Below are 26,507 nucleotides of genomic sequence, written 5' to 3' on the forward strand. Positions count from 1 at the left end.
AGCAGTCCAATAATAGAACACCGCTCGGATTCAGATCGGGGGGGGGGCCGTTCCTCCCAATCACGGCCTTCCAGGTCTCACTGTCATTGCCCACGTGAGCACTGAAGTCACCCAGTAGAACGATGGAGTCCCCAGAAGGAGCGCTCTCCAGCACTTCCTCCAGGGACTCCAAGAAGGGTGGGTACTCTGAGCTGCCGTTTGGTGCATAGACACAAACAACAGTCAGGACCCGTCCCCCCACCCGAAGGCGGAGGGAGGCTACCCTCTCGTTCACTGGGGTGAACCCCAATGTGCAGGCGCCCAGCCGGGGGGCAATAAGTATACCCACACCTGCTCGACGCCTCTCACCGTGGGCAACTCCAGAGTGGAAGAGAGTCCAGCCCCTCTCGAGAGGGCTTGTACCGGAACCCAAACTGTGCGTGGAGGCAAGTCCGACTATGTCTAGTCGGAACTTTTCTGCCTCGCACACCAGCTCGGGCTCCTTTCCAGCCAGAGAGGTGACATTCCATGTCCCAAGAGCCAGCTTCTGCAGCCGGGGATCAGACCGCCAAGGTCCCTGCCTTTGGCCGCCGCCCAGGTTACACTGCACCCGACCCCTTTGGCCCCTCCCACAGGTGGTGAGCCCATGGGAAGGGGGACCCACGTTTCCTTTTCGGGCTGCGCCCAGCCGGGCCCCATGGGCGAAGGCCCGGCCACCAGATGCTCGCCTTCGAGCCCCGCCTCCAGGCCTGGCTCCAGAGGGGTACCCCGTTTACCTGCGTCCGGGCGAGGGAAAACGAAATCCTGACATTTTTTGCCAAATTACAATGGACTGACGTGCCCGTTCAAATGGGTACCACCAGAAATTAAACTGCATTGATAAACGAGGGCTTAAATGTGATTGTCTGTCTGCACTCGGCATAATTTCTCTGTTTAGAATAGAATAGAATAGAATAGAATAGATCTTTATTGTCATTGTCACATGTACAACGAAATTTAAAAAGTGCCAACCGATCCGCGCATGCGATAAAAAAAATATAGAATAAATAGAATAAAAGAAAAAAAAACAAGCTAAAAACCCACGGAAGAACATACACAGACATAATCATTTACGTTTAGCTGCATTCAATGTGACTACCGCTGTAGGATAAAAACTGTTGGCGAATCTGCTAGTCCTCGACCTAATTAATCTGTAGCGTCTGCCTGATGGCAACAGTTCGAAAAGGGAGTGGCCAGGGTGGGAAGTGTCCTTCAGAATGTTCTGTTTTTTTTAGACAGCGGGTTCTGTGTAGGTCTTCCAGTGTGGGGAGAGGGCAGCCAATGATCTTCTGTGCTGTGTTGATGACCCCTTGGAGCTTTTTCCTCTGAGCAGCAGTGCAGCTGGGGTACCAAACACATATACAGTACGTTAAAGTGCTTTCTATGGAGCAGCGATAGAAGGACACCAGCAGTCTCCGTGTAATGCTGTGCCTCCTCAGCACCCTTAAAAAGTAGAGTCTATGTTGGGCCTTTTTAAGCAGCTCAGAGGTGTTCACGCCCCAGGTGAAGTCCTCCTCGATGTGGACTCCCAGGTAGCGGAAGGAGGACACCCTCTTCACACAGACCCCGTCGATGATGAGTGGTGGAATGTCCGTTTTATTTTTCCCCCTAAAATCAATGACCAGTTCTTGGGTTTTAGCCGTGTTTAGGAGCAGATTGTTCTCTCCGCACCACTCCGATAGCTGGACCACTTCGTCCCTGTAGGCAGACTCATCCCCCTTTGAGATGAGCCCCACCACGGTTGTGTCATCCGCAAATTTCACGATGGTGTTGCTGCGGTGGGCGGGGGTGCATGCATGTGTGTAGAGCGTGTAAAGCAGTGGGCTCAGTACGCAGCCCTGTGGGGAGCCGGTACCAAGACTGAGAGGTGTGGATGTATGACGGCCCACTTTCACCCTCTGGCTGCGACCCGTCAGGAAGCTCTTAATCCACCTGCACGTATTATGTGGAAGTCCCAGGCCCTCCAGTATGTCCACCAGTCTGTGGGGGAGGATGGTGTTAAAAGCAGAGCTAAAGTCCACGAAGAGCATCCGCACATAGCTCCCCGGCTGCTCCAGGTGGGACAGTGCAGCGTGGAGGGCTGTAGCTACTGCGTCCTCTGTGGATCTATTTGCCCTGTAGGCAAACTGGTGGGGGTCAAAACCTCTGAACAGGAGTGCTGTGATGTGACCCCGTACCAGCTTTTCAAAGCACTTCATGACCACCGGGGTGAGTGCGACTGGCCGGTAGTCATTGAGGCTGGTGATGTGGCGTTTCTTGGGCAGGGGGACTATAGTGGAGGATTTTAAACAGGATGGGACGGTGGACTCAGTAAGGGACTGGTTGAAAATCTTTGTGAAGACTCCAGCCAGCTGATCTGCGCAGTCCTTCAGGACACGCCCAGTGACGCCGTCAGGACCCGCAGCCTTCCTCGGGTTGATGGTCCGCAGCGTGCGCCTCACCTCGTGCTCCTTCACTGTGAGGGTGAAGCTGCTGCGGTCTGTGGGATGTGATGTGGCCCCTTCAGGTGGCTCGGACTCGAACCGGGCGAAGAAGGTATTGAGGACCTCTGCCAGTGAGGCGTCCCCCTCAGCAGCTCCGATGGTGGTTCTGTAGTTGGTGAGATGCTGGACTCCCTGCCACACCTGCTTGCTGTTGTTGCTGTCCAGGTGATCCTCAATCCTCTTCTTGTAGGCAAGCTGGGCCTCTCTGATGCCTCTCCTCAGGTTGGCTCTGGCTGTGCTGTAGAGAGCCCCGTCCTCAGACCTGAGGGACAGGGCGGTGTCCCTCTCCTCCAGCAGCCGAAGGACCTCCCGGGTCATCCAGGGCTTCTGGTTGGGGTATATCCGTATAGGTTTGTCCACTGTGACAGTGTCTGTGCAGTGCTTAATATAACACAGAACACTGTCTGTGAACACGTTCAAGTCCCGGTGTTCGAAGATGTCCCAGTTAGTCCTGTCGAAGCAGTCCTGCAACTGAACATGTTCACATATATGTCGGTATGAATTATGTGAACGTATGACTGTTGCACGGAGTATGATATAGGCAGCTATCCGTTGCAATATTGATATTTTCACAGAGAAAGGATACTCCGGTTTCGCAGAGCATAAAAAAAATTGACTTAGACTTAGACTTAGACAAACTTTATTGTCATTTTGTCAACACTAGGTGCTGAGATAGACTCTTGTTGTTCCTCCCCACGGAAATCTTTAGTAAAAGGCGAAAGATTTATTCGATCTGAAGAGAAACGAGTGATCTGAAAATCTGAGTCAAAACGGGCCACCCCACTGCTGGTCTCACCAAATTCACAGGCGGTCTCACACTCAAATTGCAGCAACCATTCCTTCTAATACAAACAATAGACGTTCATAGATTTACTATAATTAGAAGGACACAACCTAAATAGAAGGTTTAAACGAGTATTTTGTGTTCATTAATGTCTCACTTACTTTAAACCTTGTTGGCGCACAGGATTGTAGGTACTGGATCGAACACTGACGGCGCTCGTTCTTTCAAGCAGCGTCACCTATCGATTGGGCGTCTATTTTGAGTATTGAAGGTAAAAACAGTTGTATGTCTTGGTACGTGTACTTTTGGTATGAGAGAACGGGAAATGATCCCATCTCTGTGTTTTATTTCAAAATGTGTACCGTAATTTTCGGACTATAAGTCGCGTTTTTTTTTCCATAGTTTGGGTGGGGGGGCGACTTATACTCAGGAGCGATTTATATACATATATATGGGGTTTTTTCACTTTTTTGGGCATTTTATGGCTGGTGCGACTTATACTCCGGTGCGACTTATAGTCCGAAAATTACGGTAATTTCATTATTTTACTCAACACAAATCGGGAAACAAAATACGATCGTAATTTCTCAAATGATTTCTCAAATTTCAAAAATGCTCTATATCAAAGTCAAAAGTCAAAGTCAAAGTCAGCTTTATTGTCAATCCCTTCATATGTCAAGACACACAAAGAAACCGAAATTCCGTTTCCTCCATCCCACGGTGACGAGACATACAAGTAGGCGACACAAAACAAAAACAAGAAGGCACAAACCATAAATAATAAATAATAAATAAAATAAAATGAGCGATGAATAAAAACAGACCAATAACCCATTGAATATGAGGGGCAAAACCGAGCCAGTGAGCATACAGCAAGAACAGGACGCTACGCTGAAAGGGGGAGCGAGTTCAGGATCCTAACAGCCTGGAGTACGAAGCTGTTGGAAAGTCTGGTGGTGCGGGAGCGCAGGCTCCTGTACCGCCTCCCAGAGGGCAGAAGTTCAAACAAAGAGTGAGCGGGGTGACTCACATCACTCACAATCTTGGTCGCCTTGCGAGTGAGATGGGAGGTGTAAATGTCCTTCAAGGAGGGGAGAGAAGCACCAATAGTCTTACTAGCCGTTTTCACAATGCGCTGCAGGGCCTTCAAGTCTTGGTCAGTGCAGCTGCCACCCCAGACAGCAATACAGCTGGAGAGGACGCTCTCAATGGTGCCGCGGTAAAAAGTAGTCATGATGGCCGGAGGAGTCCCCGCTCGCCTGAGTTTCCGAAGGAAGTACAGGCGGCGCTGGGCCTTCTTCGCCAGCGACGCGGTGTTGGTGGACCAGGAGAGATCCTCACTGATGTGCACCCCCAGGAACCTGGCGCTGCTCACTCTCTCCACCACAGCACCGTCGATGGTCAGCGGCAGGTGTTGGGCGTGACCCTTCCGGAAGTCAACGACAATCTCCTTGGTCTTGTCGACGTTCAGCAGGAGGTTGTTGTCCCTGCACCACGCGGTCAGAAGGTCAACCTCCAGCCTGTATGGAGTCTCGTCTCCCTTGGTGATGAGACCCACCAGAGTCGTGTCGTCAGCAAACTTCACTATGCGGTTGCCGCTGCAGGTGGCAGCGCAGTCATGCGTCAGGAGGGTGAAGAGCAGCGGACTGAGCACGCAGCCTTGGGGGGCCCCTGTGCTCAGCGTGATGCTGGCGGAGATCTTGTCGCCAACACGTACCACCTGTGGCCTCTGACAGAGGAAGTCCAGTAGCCAGTTGCAGAGGCCGGTACTGAGGCCCAGCTTGTCAAGTTTGCTGATGAGACGCTGCGGCACAATGGTGTTGAAGGCAGAACTGAAGTCCACAAACAGCAACCTCACATACGAGTCCTTCCCCTCCAGGTGGGTGAGGGCCGAGTGGAGGGCAGAGCAGATGGCATCCTCAGAGGACCGTTTGGCTCGGTACGCAAACTGGAAGGGGTCAATGGTGGGAGGGAGAACTGACCGGATGTGCTCCAAGACAAGCCGCTCAAAGCACTTCATGACGATGGGCGTAAGTGCCACGGGGCGGTAGTCATTGAAGCAGGACGGAGCAGGCTTCTTCGGCACAGGTACGATGGTGGCTGCTTTGAAACTCGACGGGACGATGGCCTGCTGCAGGGAAGTGTTAAAGATGTCCGTGAAGACACCCGTCAGCTCACCAGCGCAGTCCTTCAGCGCTCGACCCGGGATGTTGTCCGGGCCCGCCGCCTTACGGATGTCGATAGCGGCAAGCGTCCTCCTCACGCTGTCGGCGGAGAGGCACAGGGGCAGCTCGTGGGAAGGGGGAGTGGCCTTCAGCGGGCAAGTGCTGTTCTGAGCGTCGAAGCGAGCAAAGAAGCGGTTGAGGTCATTGAGCAGACGGACGTCGCCATCACAGCTCTGCGGCGCGGGCTTGTAGTCCGTGATGGTCTGAATGCCCTGCCAAAGGCGCCGTGCGTCCCTGCTGTCCTTGAAGTGGGCGGTAATTTTGCCCGAGAACGCCCTCTTCGCTTCTTTGATGCCCCGGGACAGGTCGGCCCTCGCAGTCCTCAAGCCAGCCTCATCCCCCGCCCGGAAGGCTTTGTCCCTGGCCCTCAGCAGCCTGAAGACAGCCCCCGTCAGCCATGGCTTCCGGTTTGCCCGAGTGACGACGGATACTGAGTGTGTCACATCATCAATGCACTTCCCGATGTAGGAGGAAACAGAGTCAGTATACTCCTCAATGTCCGCCCGACCGTCGCAAGTGGCCGCCCTCCTAAACACGTCCCAGTCGGTAGAGCCAAAGCAGTCACGAAGCGCATCTCTCTTATATCTTATATCTATATCTCTCTTGCGTCGCGAATACCGTTTTTTCCCATGTATAATGCGCAAAATTTAACTACTTTATTGTCCTAAAATCTGGGGTGCGCATTATACATGGGTACAATTTTTTTTATTTTTTTTTTTTTTTTTTGACACGTTAGCTATATAAAGAGCGAGAGTTCAGTTCTCTACCTAAATGCGTATTACAGGTAATATTTTATTACACAACACTTTGCCTTGTTCCTTTCTTCTCTGCTGTTCACTTCAAACACGCTCCATACGAACACAATGCTCTCGTATCAGACGCTTGCTCGAGCACCTGCTCGTTTGCTGTCACAATGTATGCTACACAAATCCGAAACATTTCTTCGCTATCGAGTTTACTAGCGCATGCGCAATGATACTGACCGGCAGAATAACAACCGGTTGTTCCCAAAGATTATCTTTTTTCTGAAATAATTTTACGTTTACGGACTTAAGTAACCCGGCCGGGTCATACCAAAGACTATAAAAATGGGACCCATTGCCTCCCTGCTTGGCACTCAGCATTAAGGGTTGGAATTGGGGGGTTAGATCACCAAATGATTCCCGAGCGCGGCGCCGCTGCTGCTCACTGCTCCCCTCTCCCCCAGGGGATGGATCAAAATCACACGGGGATGGGTCAAATGCAGAGGACAAATTTCACCACACCCAGATTTGTGTGTGACGATCATTGGGACTTTAAAAAAGAAAAAAGAAAAAGAAAAAAAAAGTCAAAATTTGGGTGCGTATTATACATGGGTACAGGCTTTTTTCCAGCATTGACATGCCATTTTTAGGGTGCGTATTATACATGGGGGCGCGTTATACATGGAAAAAAACGGTAATTGAGGCTTTTGACGTTGCTGGCATGGTTTGGAGTGTAATTCACCTCCATTGCGATGGTGGCGTTTGATATTTGACATTTGAATATAAATCTGTCATTTTACTTTAGGAAGTAAAAGTTGTTTTCTAGAAATCCATACTTTTGATGTATGAGGAACAACAATCAGGCGCATTCTTCAAAAAGACCGACCTACAGCCGACAAAAAGGTTTTGATACGTTCATATCATGTAACGAGTCAGGAACGTGGTAATTACATATTATTTTGCATTGACTAATTTGGTTAATACAGTTTAGCAAGCAAATGCACAGTTCCAGAGTACAGTTAATAACATGCTCAAAAGCGTTCAGTGTGTCACAGCACCGCAGACCTAAACTCCATGTGCGTACTACAGAGCGTGATTTTTGTTTTAATCAGAAAGACCAGGGGAGAGCGCGAATGCAGTCCACCACTGTTGTGTTTATACGGAGTAGAGATGAACGCTAATGCAACTTCTTTTTTCAGCAACTTTTTATTTTCTCCCCACTCGTGTCTCACATAGCAGTACAATGCCCCTGGCGCACTACAGAGCCCCCAACTGTCAACATTATGCGAGACCTCCAATAACACACTATATAATATTATAGTTTCAACATACGGTAATACCACATCTCCCTTTTTCCAGAGATCATAGGGTAGACTGCCTTTGTCTCGTCAGACCTTAGAGGATTATTCTGCCTATTGTGTAGAAAGGTCTGTTCCTAACCTTTGCCAAGGTCTTTCAGGGCACCCTGATGGCATGAGTGACTCTTTTGGGTTGTGTCGCTCTTGTATGCATGTCCTGCAGTTCAGTATTATTTCGTTCACTTGCTGGCTGTGTCCTGGCCACCACACAGATTGACGTGCACGTGCTTTACATTTCACGACACCTAAATGTCCTTCGTGTAATTTGAATAGCATGTCGTTCCTCATTGCAGAAGGTATTACCAGTCGTGTGTCCTTTAGCAGTAAGCCATCTTTCACTGTTAATGTAGCTCGCTCCAGCCAGTAGTTTTTCAGCGCTGTTTTGCATGTGCTGGCCATCCTTCCATGCACATGGTCATGACACGCGAGCAGACACTGTCGGCTTTCAACTGCTCTTTCAGGTTTTCTGTATATGATGAGCTGACAGGTAGACTCTCAGTGACACAGACCACAAATATGTTTGTGCTCTCCATCAGCTCCTGGTCATCAGTTTACAGGTGCACGTGAAAGTGTGTCTGCTGTCCAAAGCGACTTTCCTGGTACGTGCACGATGGAGTATGAGTAGCGCATCAGCCTCATACTGAAACCCTGGATTCTCTGTGGCAAAAGATCCAGTGCTTGGGCTCCGAGCAGGCTGAGAAGGGGTTTATGGTCGGTCTCCAGGCAAAACTCCTTTCCGATGAGGAAATCCCGAAACCGTTCACAGGCCAATGTGAGGCCCATGTGAGGCCCATGTGAGGCCCAGAGCCTCCTTCTCCACCTGTGCGTATCGTTGCTCAGTTGGAGTGAGTGACCGTGATGTGTAAGCCACAGGCTTCCATCCTTCCCCCCATTTCTGGAGAATTACACCCCCCAAACTATACGATGATGCATCAGCAAATACTTTGGTGTCTCTGCCCGGGTCATACATAGCCAGCACCGGAGGAGAGGACAGAGCTTTCTTTAGGTCTTCAAACGCTGCTGCCTGGTCCACGTCCCAGACCCAGCAGTTTTTCTTTGAGAAGAGGTCACGGAGCGGTTTATCTTTTTCAGCTAGCTGGGGAATAAACCTTCCCAGCTGGTTGACCATGCCGAGAAAACTCCTTAATTCACTAGCATTTGTGGTCTCTGTCATGTCTGTGATGGCCTCTGTCTTTCTTGGGTCAGGGCGGATGCCTGTGGCTGTGATTATATGGCCCAGGAAGACTACTTCGCTCTTGGAGATTTCACACTTGTCCACATTCAGTGTGATGCCTGCTTTTTCTAGTCTTTGTAGCACGGCATTAAGTCGAGTGTCATGCTCTTCCTGGTCCCGCCCCCACACCAACAGATCATCGATGTGACAAACCACACTGTTTGAGCCCCTCTGTGATCTCCGCCATCCTGCACTGGAAATGTTCGGGCGCAGAAGCGATGCTAAATGGAAGTCGGTTAAAGTGGAACCGTCCGAAGGGCGTTATGAATGTAGTGTACTTGGCTGACTCCTCCGTTAATGGAATCTGCCAAAAGCCCAAGTTGGCATCCAACTTGCTGAACAGTTTTGCTCCAGTAAGCGTTCCCAGGTTTTGTTCCACAGATGGGAGAATGTATTTTCCACGGTACATATACACATTCAAGCCGGTTAAATCCACACACAACCGCACCTTTCTTTTGTCCTTTTTGGGCACGACCACCATGCCGGCACACCAATCAGTTGGCTCCTCCACCCGGCTGATGACGCCCAGAGCTTCCATGCGGTGGAGCTCTCTCTTGACTTCACCCACCAGAGGTAGTGGAATCCTCCTGGTTTTTTTTACTGAATATGGCACGGCACCTGGCTTGAGCTTTATGGTGTATGGTTGTTGTAGCTTACCCAGACCGCTGCGCAACTTGGGGTAACTTGCCTTGATGGTCTCCATGTCTATGCTGTCAACTCGGATAAGCAAGCCAAGGGCTTTAATGGCTGGCAACCCAAGCAATGGCGTGCTCAGGTTTTGAACAACATAAACACAACCTTCTCCATGGTCTGCTTGGCTCCTTTCCTCAGCTGCAGTCTGGTGAACCCTGACACGTCCAGTGGAATCCGTCCTGGACCCAACAAGGGTTTTTCTGGCTTTTTGAGAACAGGCTGCTTTGTGTTGGAAAATATGTTTTTAAACTCAGTCTGTGATACAGCAGACAGCAGCGGAATTTCGGTTTCTTTGTGTGTCTTGACATATGAAGGGATTGACAATAAAGCTGACTTTGACTTTGACTTGACTTTGAAAAGTAACATCCGCACCAGTATCGAGTTTGAAGGTGACATTTCTATCTATTATGGTTATATCAGCAGTCCATGTATGGCTATCTGATGTCACTGAGCCCAGAAAGAAGCTTTCCTCCTCTTCCTCTATACCGTGCACAGCTTTACCTGCACGACACAGACGCTGGTAGTGACCTTTTTTACCACACGTGTGGCACTTGGCATCGTTGGCAGGGCACTCGTGCTTAGAGTGAGGTGCGACACCACATTTGTAGCACTGGTTTATGTTGCTGAGTGGCTTAGCTCCATTACTTTTGAACTTATTGAATCTTGGCTTTTCTTTTTGCTTTCGGCCTTTACATACTCTGTCTACAGAGCAAACATCCATCTGCTTTACACCACTGGCGTCACTCCTCAGTGTGTTTTGCTGCTTTTTAATCTCCTCAGATTGTCTAGCCATGTTATAGCCTTTTCAAGATTCAAATCTCGCTCCATTTGCATGCGTTCTGAGAGCCGTGTGTCAGCCAGTCCAACCACTATCCAGTCCCTGATTAGCTCATCATGCAATGTCCCATAATTACAGTGTTCAGCTAATGCATACAGAGTGGTGATAAATGCATCAACAGTCTCATTTGTTTCCTGTTTTCGCATATTAAAGCGTGCTCGTTCATAAACAATGTTCTTTTTCACTATAAAGGTGAAGTGGAAACCATCTCTCACTTTAATGTAGTCACGCTGGTCTGCTTCAGTGACCTTCAAGCCTCTCAAAACGACATCTGCTTCGTCTCCCATACAGTATATCAAGGTATTCACCTGATTTTCTTCGGAGCTTGCTGTTAAGTTGCTTGCCTGACGGAATCTCTCATAACTCCTTATCCATTTTGTCCACTCGTGCGGCTTGGAAAAATCAAAGGGCTCCGGTGGTTGAATGCTAAACGTAGCGCTGGCTGTGTTAGCCATCACTCCGCTCGTCTTCTCCGTCACTCATTTGTCTTCCTCACACGTCTCGTCCTTTCCCTCCGCGGTGGACGTTTCTTCATGTGGGTTACTGTTTCACAGTACACCATGTTGTGTTTATACGGAGTAGAGATGAAGGCTTCTTTATTCAGCAACTTTTTATTTCCTCCCCACTCGTGTCTCAATAGCAGTACAATACCCTGGTGCACCACAGCGCCCCAACTGTCAATAATTATGCGAGACCTCCAATAACACACTATATAACAGGGGTCTCAAACTCCAGTCCTCGGGGGCCGCATTCCTACATGTTTTCCAAGTTTCCCTCGTGAAACACACCTGATTCAAATGATCAGTTCATCCTCACGTTCTGCAGGAGCCTGATAATTGAATCAGGTGTGTTTAACGAGGGAAACTGTAGGAATGCGGCCCCCGAGGACTGGAGTTTGAGACCCCTGCTATATAATATAGTTTCAACATACGATAATACCACAGCAGGGATGAGAATCTTCCGCGGATCCGCGGATTTCCGTGTTTTCTTCCATCGGAGGTATCATTTTTGTGAATCTTGTAGATCCGTTGAGAAAATAGTTTTTATATGGGGGGGCTGGCAGCAGTATTGCGACAACAACTGAATTATTTTCGGCAGCATTTTGGCGCTACTTTCGTCACATCATTTGCCTACTCATTTGCCTGATTAGCAAAAGTTTTAGCCAGCATGGCGAAGGTTTTAGAGAAAAAAGATGAGGATGGTGCCAGGGAAATAAAAGTCGAACAGGATCAGGAACTGCTTCAGATGGGCATGGCTCGAGAGCAGCGTCATTTTACAACTCGGAACACAAAGACGCTCTTAAAGCAATGCGACAGTTAGCGCCCGGCGCGCTGCGGTTGCACGATCGGACTATAATAAGCTCCCTGTGCACTTAGGTCCACTTGAATATTGGAAAGTACATCAGGAGTTTAAAAATATTTTCTAAATTTCAGTGACGGCTCTGTCACAATAATGCAACCAGCGCGGTGCAGTTGCGCGGTCGGCGACGCGCTACTGTTGCGCGGTCGGCGGTGCGCTGCAGTTGCGCGATCGGACAAAAATGCGCAAATGAAAAAATGCTTAAAAAAGTCTTGGAACGGATTAAAAATGTTCCATTATTTGTAATGGGAAAAATAGATTCGGAATTCGACCGATTCGCTTCTCAAACCGCCTTCTGGAACGGATTGTGGTCGAAAACCGAGGCTTGACTGTATTATATTCACCTTGGCAGCCCACCAAGCAGGAATATTTTTTTTAACAAAACTGTTGAAATCGAGTGATGAAATGAATGGTTTTGGGGTTGCTATACTGCCAAAATGCAGGAGTTTCCAGGGAGCTTTTCCCCCTGAGCCCCCTCTGGGCCGTTGCCCCTGGCCCCCTGCGGCCCCATGTGGTAGTTGGGGGCTGCCTTTTGCCGATGGGCACAACTGTAGTGTCCCTGCTAATGCAAACTTCCTGTGTTGCAGAGAAGAACCAGCGGACACACATAGTCATTGCCTGTCTTTTTGTACCTTTAATCAGGATTCTGCTATTGGCTGTAATGAAGATTTGGCACACAAATCGTTTGTATATTCCTGAATTGTAAAAGCGGTGCTTTCAGGCCTCCTCATTTTAACATTGTTTTAGTGATCAACACACCAAAACATCTGCAACAGAGAAAACTTGGCATTTTTTCTTTTGGTTTTTGTTGAACTGAAAACTGACATTGGAGGGGTCTGCAATCCATCTCGGGCCATGGTAACGGGGCTGATCGGAAACCAGTTTGTGGGGACAAGGACCGGGTGGATAAACTCAATCTGTTCTTCAACAGATTTGATTCCGCCTCCCTCCCGCCTCTTCACCTCGCTCCGCACCTCATTCTGCCACCTTCGACACTCCAGCCCCCCCGCCAGCTCACCAACCCCCTCTCACCCCCCCCCCCCCCCGAAGTCACTCTTCTGTCTCCACTCCATCACCCCGGTCTTCCGACATCCCCCTCTCCTTTACAGATCTCCAGGTGAGGAGTCACCTCAGTAAGATCGAGGCAGGGAAGACCCCGGGCCCAGACGGCATCTGGCCAAGACTGCTCAGGGACTGTGCGGACCAGCTGAGTGGTGTGGTCAGGTACCTGTTCAACCTGAGCCTGAACAAGGTCCCAGGACTGTGGAAGACCTCCTGCGTGGTCCCTGTACCGAAGGTGCCGCGCCCCAAGGAGCCTAACCACTTCAGGTCTATTGCCTTGACTTCCCACCTGATGAAGACTATGGAGAAGATCATCCTGGGTCACCTGCGTTTATTAGTGGGAGCGCAGCTGGACCCCCTGCAGTTTGCTTACCGGCCTGGTGTTGTGGTGGACGATGCAGTGATTTATTTACTGCACAGAACACTGCTTCACCTGGAGGACTATAGAGGCTTTGCAGTCATGTGATTTTATCACGTGATTTTGTGTTATGCCGCCATCTTGGCGGTCAACCGGTCAGCTCGTTCCTACGTGTTCGTACAGATTCAGTTTGATTTCTGCGCTACATTTTCACCGATTTCATCCGAATTATGGCTGATTTGCTATCCAATGAAGTTGGGCATTTGGATAAAGAATCCAAGAAACGTTACAGAGAGAAGTTGAACCTTGTTGGCACAACGGATCCGTACCTTTTACCGAGAAGCATGCTAAAATCACCTGAGCATTTTGCAACAGCCGACCTGCCTGATCTCTCATATCCAGATATTTATAATTACCTCGTCGATTCACCATCTCCGTACACTGGAAAGGACCTTAAGGCATACAAGAGTCTGGATGCCTACAAGTATTTTACAGCAGGTTTTGTGCATGATGGGCTGATATGGCAGATTCCAAACAGAATCGATTTCTTCTCATGACCAAGGTAAGGAAAATATCATTGAAATCTGAGAAATTAATTCCTACAATAAAACATTACATAATTTCCAACTATTCAATATAGAGCTTATGCAACAATTTCTACAAAAATACTTTTTAGAATTCATGCTTGATAATTCCTTTTGGTCTCTTGCTCAAAATGAACCAGGTTTAAATTTTCAAGCTAATTTAATGAATGATTCATGAGAAAATTTACCAAATGCCAGGTAAAATATGCATAAATGGACAGTAAGAGGTCTAGCCTTGTATATTATATCCAAATTAGGGACTGATAATAATATAAGGTATGTCATATTATCTGTTTCAGGTAAAACACTCTCAACGGATGAATGATCCTCCCCTCAGACCTTGGGTAGCAATAGCGAAAGATGGTCAGATCCTGTGCTGCCACTGTACCTGCATGGCTGGATTGGGTGAAACATGTTCACATTCAGCAGCATCCCTGTTCGCCCTGGAGACATTAATACGTATGAAGACGGCCACTTCATGCACATCACTACCTTGTCAGTGGCTGAAACCATCACCATCGCACATAGAATATGCTGAAGGATGCAATATCGATTTTGCCCGTCCAGCCCAGAAACGAAAGTCAGAAGTTTCAACTCCTGAGGAAAGTGCTGCGAGAAAACTGCTGAATGTTCCTCCACCAACTGAAGAGCAGAAAGCTGCCTTTTACAAGGCTTTGTCTGAATGCGGTGGAAGACCAGCAATTTTGAGCATTGTCCCTGACTATGCTGACAACTTTGTGCCAAGGGCAGTGAAGCGAAAGCTTCCTGTACCTCTCTCCCAGCTGTACGATTCTGGCAATATGAAACTCAGCCCAGATGAACTTGCACTAAAATGCCGGTCAGAGCTGGAAAAGTTGCATTCCATTACCAGAGAGCAGGTTTGCATTTTTTTCGCACTTAGTCATTAATATATATATCATAAATAATTTATTGTTCTCCAACCTGTTACAAATAATCTAATCATAGTGAAAACAATTTTTATTAAAATGTTTTTCAGATATCTGCGGTTGAAGAAGAGTCCAGGGGCCAAGCAACATCACATCTTCACCAGCTTTTCACAAGGGACAGACTGGGAAATATTGACAAGTGCTGCTGCTGCTGCCAATGCCCTCTCGCGGTCTCTCTTGCGCTGCTTGAGATTTTGTCTTCTCTCAAAGATCTTCAATGAACATTTGAGTTTTCGTTTGTGAGGTGACTCGGTATGCTCAAATATACTTGGCACATAGTCTGGGGATAGTGGATCTTCGCTTTTTGCACCTGAAACAATTAAACAATCACATTATTCATAATGACTACCATAAATTCCAAGATGGCGGCGCCCCAGTCGGCCGCGGCCGCTACGCGTCTCAGCAATCTACGGGGATATTCACAAAATATGTCGCCTAGGACACTACAAACAACACAAAGTTTAGTTCATCCATCCAGTAGAGTAGTGTACGATCGCCAGCGCCTGCTGGAGGTACGGTCATCGAGTGTTTTCGGACTCGTAGCCACAACTACCCTGGTCTGTTTGCGTAGCCTCGGAGTGCTTAGGGCGCTAGCCCCAGGAGCTCACGACGCAGCGGGCTCGCCGGGCAGCACACGCCGGAGGAGGAGTAAGCGTAGGCGGTGTGACCGGCGGCGAAAGCGCGGCTGTCGAGGTGGGCTAACGGCTAAGCTGAGAGCTAACCCCTACAAACCGCCGCTTCCATCCATCTTCCTCTCCAACGTCCGCTCACTGGATAATAAAATGGACCATCTAAAACTGGAACTCTCTTCAAAGAGGGAAGTTAGGAACTGCTGCGCTCTCATCCTGACGGAGACATGGCTGAACTCATCAATGCCGGACAACGCCGTTAGCCTGGAGGGGCTCGCTACATTCCGCGCCGACAGAAACAGCGAGCTAAGCGGTAAATCCCGAGGAGGTGGGCTGTGTGTCTACATCAACAACAACTGGTGCAAAAATGCTAGATCTGTCGCCAGCTTCTGCTCTTCGGACATCGAGCTTTTGACTGTTAACTGTAGACCCTTCTACCTGCCCAGAGAGTTTACTGTTGTTAGCATCACGGCTGTGTACGTGCCTCCTAGCGCTAACACTAAAGAGGCCATGAGGGTTCTCTATCGGACGATCAGTGAGCTGCAATCCACGCACACAGAGGGGGTTTTCATCATTGCTGGGGACTTCAACCAGGCTAGCATGAAGACTATTCTCCCTCATTTTTACCAACACGTGGATTTTCCAACTCGGGGAGAGAACACTCTGGACTTGGTTTACACCAATATAAAGGATGCATTCAGAGCAGCCCCCCGCCCCCACCTCGGCTCTTCAGACCACCTATCTGTTATGCTAACCCCTGCATACAGGCCCCTGCTGATCAGAGCAAAACCCACAGTGAAGCAGGTGAGGGTGTGGTCTGAGGGGGCCATGGAGGCACTCCAGGACTGCTTTGAGTGCTCTGACTGGGACATGTTCAAATCAGCAGCAACATATGACAATCAGATCAACATTGATGAGTACGCCATGACTGTGTCAGCCTACATCAACAAATGCTCCGAGGACGTCAGCACCACTAAGAACATCATCACCCGAGCCAACCAACGACCCTGGATGACTGAGGATGTACGTCATATGCTACGAGCACGGAACTCAGCCTTCAAGTCTGGCGACAAGGAGGCACTGAGGACAGCGAGAGCCAACTTGAACCGTGCCATCAGGCTAGCGAAGCGAAGCCACAGTCGGAAAATTCAGGATTTTTTCCACGACGCCAATAACACCAGGAGTATGTGGCAAGGCATACGGGCGATCACGGACTACAACTCACCCTCCCCCCCGGTGGGTGAGGTTGATGCTGACTTCCTAAATGGTCTAAATAACTTCTTTGGGCGTTTTGAGGCACTAAACAGCACTCCGGCAGTTAAAACTGTTCCCCACCAGGAAGAGGAGGTCCTCTGCCTTGACTCAGCCGACGTGTGGAAGACTCTGAGAAGAGTCAACCCACGTAAGGCCCCAGGCCCCGACAACATACCTGGGCGGGTGTTCAAGGAATGTGCAGGCCAGCTGGCTGGTGTCATCACAGACATTTTTAACATCTCGCTGGACCAAGCCAAAGTGCCAGTGTGCTTCAAGGCTGCCTCCATCATTCCGGTGCCGAAGAAACCTCAAATCACCTCATGGAATGACTACAGACCTGTGGCACTGACTCCCATCATGATGAAGTGCTTCGAAAGGCTGCTCAAAGATCACATCGTCTCCAGACTCCCCCCAACATTCGATCCGTTCCAGTTTGCCTACCGGCAGAACCGCTCCACTGAGGATGCCATCTCCTCCGTTCTTCACCTGAGCCTGGCTCACCTGGAGGAGAGGAACACCCACGTGCGGTTGCTGTTCCTGGACTTCAGCTCAGCGTTTAATACCATCATTCCACAACATCTGGTGGAAAAACTGGAACACCTGGGCTTCAGCACCCCCCTTCGGAACTGGCTGCTAGACTTCCTCACCAACAGACCTCAGTCAGTCCGGGTCGGACAGAACACCTCCGATGTCATCACCCTCAGCACAGGCTCCCCTCAGGGCTGCGTCCTGAGCCCCCTGCTGTTCACCCTGATGACACACGACTGCGCCCCCAGGTTCACCACCAATCACATCGTGAAGTTTGCAGACGACACAACGGTGGTGGGCCTCATCAGGGACAACAACGACCTGGACTACAGAGAGGAGGTGGAGCAGTTGGTGGGCTGGTGCAGAGAAAATAGCCTGATCCTGAATGTGGAGAAGACGAAGGAGATCATCGTCGACTTCAGGAAGAACCAGCCTCACCACGCTCCACTGATCATCAACAGCTCAGCTGTGGAGGTGGTCAGCAGCACTAAATTCCTGGGAGTCCACATCACAGACGACCTCACCTGGACTGTGAACACCACAACACTGGTCAAGAGGGCACAGAAGCGCTTGTACTTCCTGCGGAGGATGAGGAGAGCCCACCTGCCCCCACCCATCATGAGGACGTTCTACCGAAGCACCATAGAGAGCATTCTGACAAGCTGTCTCTCGGTGTGGTGTGGAGGTTGCAGCGCCTCCGATTGGAAGAACCTGAGGAGAGTGGTGAGGACAGCAGAGAGGATCATCGGGGCTCCTCTTCCCTCCATTCAGGACTTGTCATCCCAGCGCTGCGTGTCCCGAGCCCGAAATATTATCAGTGACCCATCACACCCCCACCATGGACTGTTCTCCCTGCTGCCCTCTGGGAAGAGGTTTCGCAGCATCCGCTGCAGGTCCACCAGGTTCTGCAATAGTTTTTTCCCTGCTGTCGTCAGACTGCTGAACATTCAAACGTAGCATTCCTCTGCACACTTGTAAATACTGTTTTTGTCTCCTGCACTGTTCACATACTTTATCACTGCTGCACTTTGTACTTTATAATTATCTTATTTCATATTTTTATATAGAATGTCACTTTTTTTAACCAGCCGAAATACCTCTACATTGCTGAAAGCCGTATGCAACGAAATTTCGTTTTGTACACACCTAGTGTTGACAAAATGACAATAAAGTTCTGTCTAAGTCTAAGTCTAAGTCTAAGTCTATAATTAAGCACGTTGTTGAAGGGGATATACCCAGTTCAGTTTGTTTCGTAATGGCATTTCATAACTTGACATATTAAAAAACTCAATAGAGTGAAATCATTCAGTAAACTGTACCTGTCTGTTCAAGTTGCTACCATTTTTATTTTTTGTTTATTTTTGCATGATGCCTCATCTGATTGGCTTGAAAACTTAACCAATAAAAATTTTAACCTTGTGCCAATGGCTTGAAAACGTTATCAATGTAGATTTTACCTTGTGCCAAATGAAGTAACAAAAAGCCTCTTGTTCAAAAATGCTTCATTAAAAAAAAATTGTTTCACAAGGTTCATAATAATTTCTTTTGAAATTTCCTAATGCATTCACTCATGAGAATTAATTGTTCAATTCCAATATGATTTTCAAGCCAATCAGATGAAGCATCATGAAAAAATAAACAAAAAATAAAAACGGAGGGGGGGGGGGGTGAACTGAAGAAATCATCCCATTCCCTGCCTTGCTGCTCTTGCTGCCTTTCTAAAAATGCACCCAGCATTTTCAACAATCATATTTGTATCATCCCATATTGTATTATTTCACATTTTGTGAAACAAATCAGGGGTGAATAGTTTACATACCTGATATGAAGTGCTCATTGCATATCCTTGTGTAAATCGTAGGTTTCCATCGTTCACGACGAATCGCCGCGATCCATTTATCGCGTTTTTGGATGTTTGCCGGAAATCTATAGAAGGTTTATCGCCTCGTCTATTGCTACATCCAACAGCACAGCAGGTTTCCGGCATTTTCAAGCTCAAATAGCAGCAGATGTAACAAGAAAGCGTGTGTGAGTCGTTGACCGGCACTGAAATGTTGACCGGCAAGATGACCGCCAAGCTAATGTGCGCGGCTGATGACGTCAGCTGCAAAGCCTCTATAGGAGCACTGGGAGGATCATGTTCTTCGATTTCTCCAGCGCTTTTAACACCATCCAGCCGTCACTGCTTAGGGCGAAGATAAAGAAGCCGGGTGTGGACCAGCGCCTGGCTGCATGGACAACGGACTTCCTCACCGACCGGCCGCAGTACGTGAGGTTACATCGTTGTGAGTCCGACGTGGTGCGCTGCAGCACTGGTGTTCCCCAGGGTATGGTGCTCTCTCCTTTCCTTTTCACCCTGTTCACTTCAGACTTTAGTCATGACACCGCTCACTGCCACATCCAGAAGTTCTCCGACGACACGGCCATTGTTGGAAATGTCTCGTAGGGGAACGATCTGTAATATCGATTGGTCATCAAGGACTTTGTCAGCTAGTCTGAGCTCAACCAGCTTCAGCTGAACACCAGCAAGACAAAGGAGTTGATTGTGAGCTTCGGGAGGACAGCACCCATCTTCACTCCGGTGAACATCCAGGGATCGGGCATTGAGGTAGTGGAGAACTACAAATTTCTGGGTGTTCCCCTTAACAACAAACTGGACTGGACTGATCACACCCACGCCCTGTACAAAAAGGGCCAGAGTCGCCTCCACCTGCTGAGGAGACTGAGGTCCTTCGGTGTGTGCAGGGCTCTCCTCCGGACCTTCTATGACTCTGTGGTGGCCTCGGCCATCATCTACGCTGTGGTCTGCTGGGGTGGGGGCAGTACTGACTGGGACAGGGGGAGACTGAATAAGATGGTCAGAAGAGCGAGCTCTGTTCTGGGCTGTCCCCTGGACTCCATTGAGGTTGTGGGTGAGAGGAGGACGTTGATTAAGCTTAAATCCATCATGGACAACACCTCTCAACCCCTCCATGAGATTGTGCGGTCCCTGAGCAGCTCCTTTAGCGGCAGACTTTTGCACCCTCGGTGTAGGAAGGAACGGTTCCGCAGGTCCTTCATTCCCTCTGCTGTCAGACTTTACAACATGCATGCCACCTGATAAAAATGAATGTGTTTCGCCTCTACTAGCAGCACTTGTGTTTATCCTTGTCTGTTATTGACCCTTTTTGTAATTCTGGCACTTGTTTTATTCTTGCACTCGTATTATTCTTGCACTCATATGCGCTGCTGTGACAAGTGAATTTCCCCGCTGTGGGATGAATAAAGTTCAATCAATCAATCAAGAGTTGGTTCAGACTGAAGTAAAGTTTTTGATTTCTAAAGCATGACACATTAAATTGACTATGAAGGGACTCGAAAGCTCAATCATCTGATCCGAAGTCAGACGCCTTATCCATGAGGCCACATCGCCATGTGAAACTTTTTAAGTGTGGCCTTGATAAGACTAAGAATTCAACGGCTCCCAACAAGCAGGGACGCCCAACGTGTGGCTTGAACCCACAACCATGAGATTAAGAGTCTCATGCTCTCCCAACTGAGATAACCAGGCTTCTCCTATTGAGAATTGTTTCATTCTTTCACTTTTTTTTAATGGGTTTGGTTCACGAAAACCAGCAGCCACGTTTTAAATCTAGCCTCTGAAACACATTCGTTGATAAGACTAAACATTTAAAGGTTCCCAACAAGTGGCAGCTGTCCAATGTTGTCTCTAGTTGGAAACCCCAGCCCAAGTTGGAAACCCTAATTGGAAACCCTTGCCCCAGTTGGAATTCCTAGTTTGAAACCCTACCCAGAGTTGGAACCCTAGTTGGAAACCCTAGCCCTAGTTGGAAACGCTGGCCCTAGTGTGTAATAGAGAAAGCGTTTTTTCTTTTGGTTTTTGTCACTTTGTTGCACTGAGATTGGGGGGAGTCAGCACAACAAAAAAATAAATCAGAAACCAAAACCCTTTCTGACAGTATACAAGAGTTGGTTCAGACTGAAATAAAGTCATTGATTTCATATGAATTATATTAAATTGACCATGAATGGACTTGAACACTCAATCCTCTGATGCAAAGTCAGACGCCTTATCCATTAGGCCACATAGCCATGTGAAAGACTGTACCAAGTGAAACATGGCAACGACTTCTGATGACTGCAGCCTTTTGTGGCAAGTGAAGTTCACAATTGTTACAGACATAAATGGCCTGTGGATTAATCAATTTACAGTAAAAGAGGATTGTAATGCAATTGACATATTACCTTGTTAGTGCAAGTGGTCGTGCATCAGTCTCAAAATCTGAAGGTTGTGAGCGCGGCCCTCACACGGGGCGCTGTTTTCCTTAGTCCACAGTAAAATCATTGTCAATTTCAGAAGATAACAGGTTGCTCAGAATAGAATAAAGTTTTCTGTCTGTGAAGTTGAGTTTAATTGAAATGGCCGGTGGTTGAATGAATTTTACAATAAACTACCTTTGTAAGACCAACTACTCACGCCTCGTTAGCGCAGGCGGTAGCGCGTCAGTCTAGTAAACTGAAGGTCGTGAGTTCAACCCTCACACGGGGCTCTGTTTTATTTAGTCCTAACCCTAACTCGAGTCCTTGTTGGAAACCCTAGCCCCAGTTGGAAACCTTAGTTGGAAACCCAAGTTTGAGAATGCTCAGACAAAAGTAACTTTTTCTTTCGATGAAGTTCAGTTTGATGGAAATGGCCGGTGGTTGAATCTTTTTTACAGTAAAATAGAATTTTAAGACAGGTGCCACAAAGTCTCGTTGGCGCACGCGGTAGCGCGTCAGTGTCGTAATCTGAAAGTCGAGAGTTCGGTCCTCACACGGCGCATGATTTATATATAGTCCAACCCTAACTCTAGCCCTTCCTGGAAACCCTAGTCCTAGTTGGAAATCCTAGCCCTAGCCTAGTTAAGTTTGATCAAAATGGGCGATGGTTGAATCAATTTTACAGTAAAAAACAATTGCACAAAATGCAAATACATAGCGTCGTTGGCGCAGGTGGTAGCGTGTCAGTCTCATATACTGAAGGTCGTGAGTTCGATCCTCACACGGGGCATACTTTCATATAGTCCTAACTCTAGCCCTAGTGGGAAACCCTCATCCTCGTTGGAAACCCTGGCCACAGTTTGAAACCTTAGTTGGCTTCCCTAACCTGAGTTGGAAACCCTAGTTTCAGAATGCTCAGACTTAAAGTCAGTTTTTCTTTCTGTGAAGTTCAGTTTGATTGAAATGGCCGGTGGTTGGATCAATTTTACAGTAAAAAAGAATTGTAAAACTGCAAATGCACAGCCTCATTAGTGCAGGTGCTAGCATGTCAGTCTCACAATCTGAAGGTCAACAGTTCGGTCCTCAGGTGGGGCAGACTTTTTATATACCCATTCCAAACTAGCCCTAACCCTAACTCTAGCCCTAGTTGGAAACCCTCGTCCTAGTTGGAAACCTTAGTTGGAAACCCTATTTTCAGTAGGGAGCAGGTTGCTCAGACTAAAATAACTTTTTCTTCTTTTAAGGGGTAGGGCAGCAAAGTAAGCAGGGATTGTGAATATCAGCAAGCACAGGTTGCTCGACTGGAGTCAAGAGAAACAAATTAAAAATTGTACATAAGATGAAAAATTTGCCTCTTTCTTTTGGCTTTTGTCACTGACATTCGGGGTCACCACAACAAAGATCAAAACAGCACACAAACAGTTTACCTATATTTTCCTCTTTCAATTTGATGATACACTAGACATGAAGACCTGTTTAGATTTAGACACGCCTGGAAGTCGATGCCGGTGCTTGGGGCCGTGTGGCGGTGAACTATTTCTGTTATAGTTATTTGATATATTTTATTTCGTGTAGCAACTTGTATATGTTTTTATCGTTACAGTTCAGTAGTTGTTGGCTCGTTGAACTCTTTTTATGTTAAATAAAGAGCCGTTTACCAAACCCACGTCTTTCCTGGTACTTTGTTAAAAGGACGAGGAATTTGATCGATGGATTTAATGATTTGGAGTGACACAGATGGTTTGATAATATTGTTGTTTATATGATAGTTATTTGATATATACTTTATATATCGTTATATGGGTCTGTGGAATATTTAGAATATTTAGACGTCAGCGGCGTGGCACATACGTGGCATCGTTTCCATAAAGGACGATCGATGGATTTAATGAATTGGAGTGACACAGATAGTTTGATAAACGTGTTATTTATGTAATAGTTATTTGAATAACTCTGAATGTTACGTCAGGCCCGTCCTCAGCTCTTCGTTTGTGTTTATGTCACATTAGTATACCTATCGTTTAGCCTGTTGTTGCTCGTTCATGTCTGTTCTTGGCGTTGGATTTTTCGGATAAATTTCCCCCAAATGCAACTTATACTCGGGAGTGACTTATATCTTTTTTTTTTCTTTCACTTTATTGTGCATTTTATGGCTAATGCGCCTTATATTGCGGAGCGACTTTTAGTCCGAAAAATACGGTAGTTATATATACACTTAATCTGTCAAGAAGTAATTTTTCTAATTCTTGACAGAGTTAAGTACTCTTTGGAGAGTATACTAGCTAGAGCTATTGGTCTACAGTTAGCAATACATCCTACTTTACCAGCCTTGTCTTTTATAACAGGGACCAGAACTACAGACTTCATGGAGTACCGTGAGTCAGCAAGCCATGAGAAACAGAGAGACAGCAGCGCTGTCAATCGGGGGCCAGCTAACTTTAAATGCTCTGCTGTGATGTTATCCAGACCACTGGCTTTTCTGTCAGAAAGTTATCCTCCGGCAATAGACACCTCATGACAATTAATGCGCTGGATAGATTTCTTGTGCGCTGAGAACGTGCGGGCAGTGCGCGATTGCGCACGCGCGCAGCTTAGAGGGAACATTGCTTGTGGGCCTCATTGGCCTCTGCATGGTGGCCAGCTACCCATTTATTCCACCCGGGCTTGATGTTCTTAGCCTTTCTAGGGCGAGAGAATAAAGACCTGCTAGCAACCAGAAGGGCTCTCACTATATCATGATACATTAAACATAAACTTTTCCCCATATTATCAGCTCACTCTTATTTCTCTTCAGATCGAATAAATCTTTGGCCTTTTACTCAAGATTTCCGTGGGGAGGAACAATAAGAATCTATCTCAATTTTGTGATGCTCTGCGAAAGCGGAGCTTTCTTTCTCTGTTAAAATATCAATATCGCAACGGATAACTGCCTATATCATACTCCGTGCAACAGTCATACTGTCAAGTAATTCATACCGACACATATGTGAACATGTTCACATAAACAGTGAAATTATGCTGAGTGCAGACAGACAATCACGTTTAAGACCTCGTTTATCAATACAGTTTAATTTCTGGTGGTACCCATTTGAATGGGCACATGTCAATCTATTGTAATTTGGCAAAAAATATTGTTTTTGAATAAAAACCAATAACCATCCCCCTCAATTGCACAAGCACTCCTCTTTACTGTTCACAAGCACAATCACAAGTACAAGTCATCTTCATCCATAAGCACAGCAGTCTCAAAACAAAATGTGTTCCATCAACTTTTAGTGTCTTAATAGACAATGATGGTATATATTTACATATTGAAACACAATATCCACCTCCTTCAATGTTACACGTGAATGCACATACAGAGAGAAGTTTTATTCATTTTGATCAGGCTACATGAAGCAAAATATAAAGGTCAATGTAATTCTCATTAATGGAATAAATTACTTCTTCTGGCAAGGCTGTAACGAAGGGACTGGTGGTGTTGGAGTACTTATCGCTGAAAAGTGGATAGATCAAGTGCTAAGCATTAGCAGGGTAAATGAGCGGATCATCTTTGTGAAGTTGATCGTTGGGAAGCGCCTGACAAACGTAATTTCAATCTATGCCCCTCAAATTGGCAGAAGTCAGGACGAGAAGGATGCGTTCTGGGACAAGGCCATCACGGTGCTGTCAGGGATCCCCCAGAATGAGGTTATAATTCTGGGAGGTGATCTGAATGGACACGTGGGGAGGGAGTCAGATGGCTTTGAGGGGGTACATGGGGGACAGGGGTACAGCATGCGGAACACAGAGGGAGAGAGGATCCTGGAGTTCGGCGACGCACTGGAGCTGGTGCTGTGCAACACGCTTTTCAAGAAGGACGAAGCCAAATTAGTAACATACAGTTCGGGTGGCTGCAAGAGCACAATAGATTACATCATGGTCAGAAAGGAGGACCGCGTCCTGGTCAGGGATGCCAAGGCAATCCCCGGAGAAGAGTGTGTGTCTCAGCATCGCATAGTCATCGGAGACCTAACTCTGCGGATCAAGGAGGTGGGGGCTAAGAAGCATCCTCCCAAGTTGAAGGTGTGGAAGCTACATAGCGGAGGGAATAAAAACGAGTTTCGGGAGAAGATTGAGCATATAGCAGAAGTGGAGGAGATGATGGAGTCGGGTGGTGTGGATGGCAAGTGGCAGGCAATGAAGAAGGCTCTGCTTGAAGCTACAGAGGAGGTGTGCGGATGGTCAAAGGGTAAAGCAAGAGAAAGAGAGACATGGTGGTGGAATGACAGCGTCGAAAGAGCGGTGAATGAGAAGAGGAGGTGCCATAAAGTATGGAAGAAATCTAAAAGGGAGGCAGACCGAGCGCGGTATGTAGAGGCAAGGAGGGCGTCACGGGCAGCAGTGAGGGAGGCCCAAGAGACCAAGAGGAAAGAATTTGTAAGTGAATTGGAGAGTGAGAGAGGACAAAAGAGCTTCTTCAAGATAGCGAAGCAAATGGTTAAGGAGAGGCGTGATGTGATCGGTGCAAACTGTGTGAAGGATGAGAATGGCAACATTGTGACAGACAACAGAGGAGTGAAGGAAGTATGGCAAAGGTACATGGAGAAGCTGCTGAATGTGGAGAATGACTGGGATGGAGAGGTGGGATGCGATGAAGTGGAGGGTGAATGTGGCCCGATCACGCGAACAGAAGTGGGGAAAGCCATGAAGGCCATGAAGGATGGAAAGGCAGCTGGACCATCTGGAGTGGTGGCAGAGATGCTAAAGGCAGCGGGAGACGTCGGTGTGCAGTGGATGACCGACCTGTGTAACAGTGTCATCGCTGAGGGGCACATTCCGGGGGACTGGACAAGAAGCGTCCTGGTGCCTCTATTCAAAGGGAAGGGGGACCCACTCGCATGCGGGTCATACAGGGCCATAAAGCTGCTGGAGCATGGAATGAAGCTATTAGAGAGGGTGTTGGAAAGGAGGGTGAGGTCACGGGTAAAGGTGGACGAGATGCAGTATGGCTTCATGCCTGGTAAAGGTACAACAGACGCAATTTTTGTCATCCGACAGATGCAAGAGAAACACCAGGAGAAGAGGAAGAGGTTGTACTTCGCTTTTGTTGACCTGGAAAAAGCGTTCGACAGGGTGCCAAGGGAGGTGTTGAGGTGGGCCCTAAGGAA

At 47.8% G+C, this 26,507-nt stretch overlaps 1 long non-coding RNA gene, 3 other non-coding genes and 1 pseudogene across 4 annotated transcripts; 4 read left to right on the forward strand and 1 right to left on the reverse strand.

Annotated features, from left to right (window-relative positions):
- Window positions 1–3,131: 3,131 nt before the first annotated feature.
- On the reverse strand, window positions 3,132–3,252 carry LOC119118907 (annotated as a pseudogene).
- A 10,135-nt stretch (window positions 3,253–13,387) lies between these two features.
- On the forward strand, window positions 13,388–14,657 carry LOC119118895. Its single transcript, XR_005097002.1, has 3 exons — window positions 13,388–13,409; window positions 13,919–13,937; window positions 14,039–14,657. It is a non-coding gene; the product is annotated as an uncharacterized LOC119118895 (long non-coding RNA).
- Window positions 14,658–21,574: 6,917 nt separating this feature from the next.
- trnat-agu lies at window positions 21,575–21,647 on the forward strand. Its single transcript has one exon. It is a non-coding gene; the product is annotated as a tRNA-Thr (tRNA).
- A 427-nt stretch (window positions 21,648–22,074) lies between these two features.
- Window positions 22,075–22,147, forward strand: trnam-cau. The gene has a single exon. It is a non-coding gene; the product is annotated as a tRNA-Met (tRNA).
- A 1,986-nt stretch (window positions 22,148–24,133) lies between these two features.
- On the forward strand, window positions 24,134–24,245 carry LOC119118904. The gene has a single exon (XR_005097006.1). It is a non-coding gene; the product is annotated as a U5 spliceosomal RNA (small nuclear RNA).
- Window positions 24,246–26,507: the final 2,262 nt, after the last annotated feature.

Source organism: Syngnathus acus, unplaced genomic scaffold (genome assembly GCF_901709675.1).
Source record: "Syngnathus acus unplaced genomic scaffold, fSynAcu1.2, whole genome shotgun sequence".
Taxonomy (NCBI): Eukaryota; Metazoa; Chordata; class Actinopteri; order Syngnathiformes; family Syngnathidae; genus Syngnathus; species Syngnathus acus.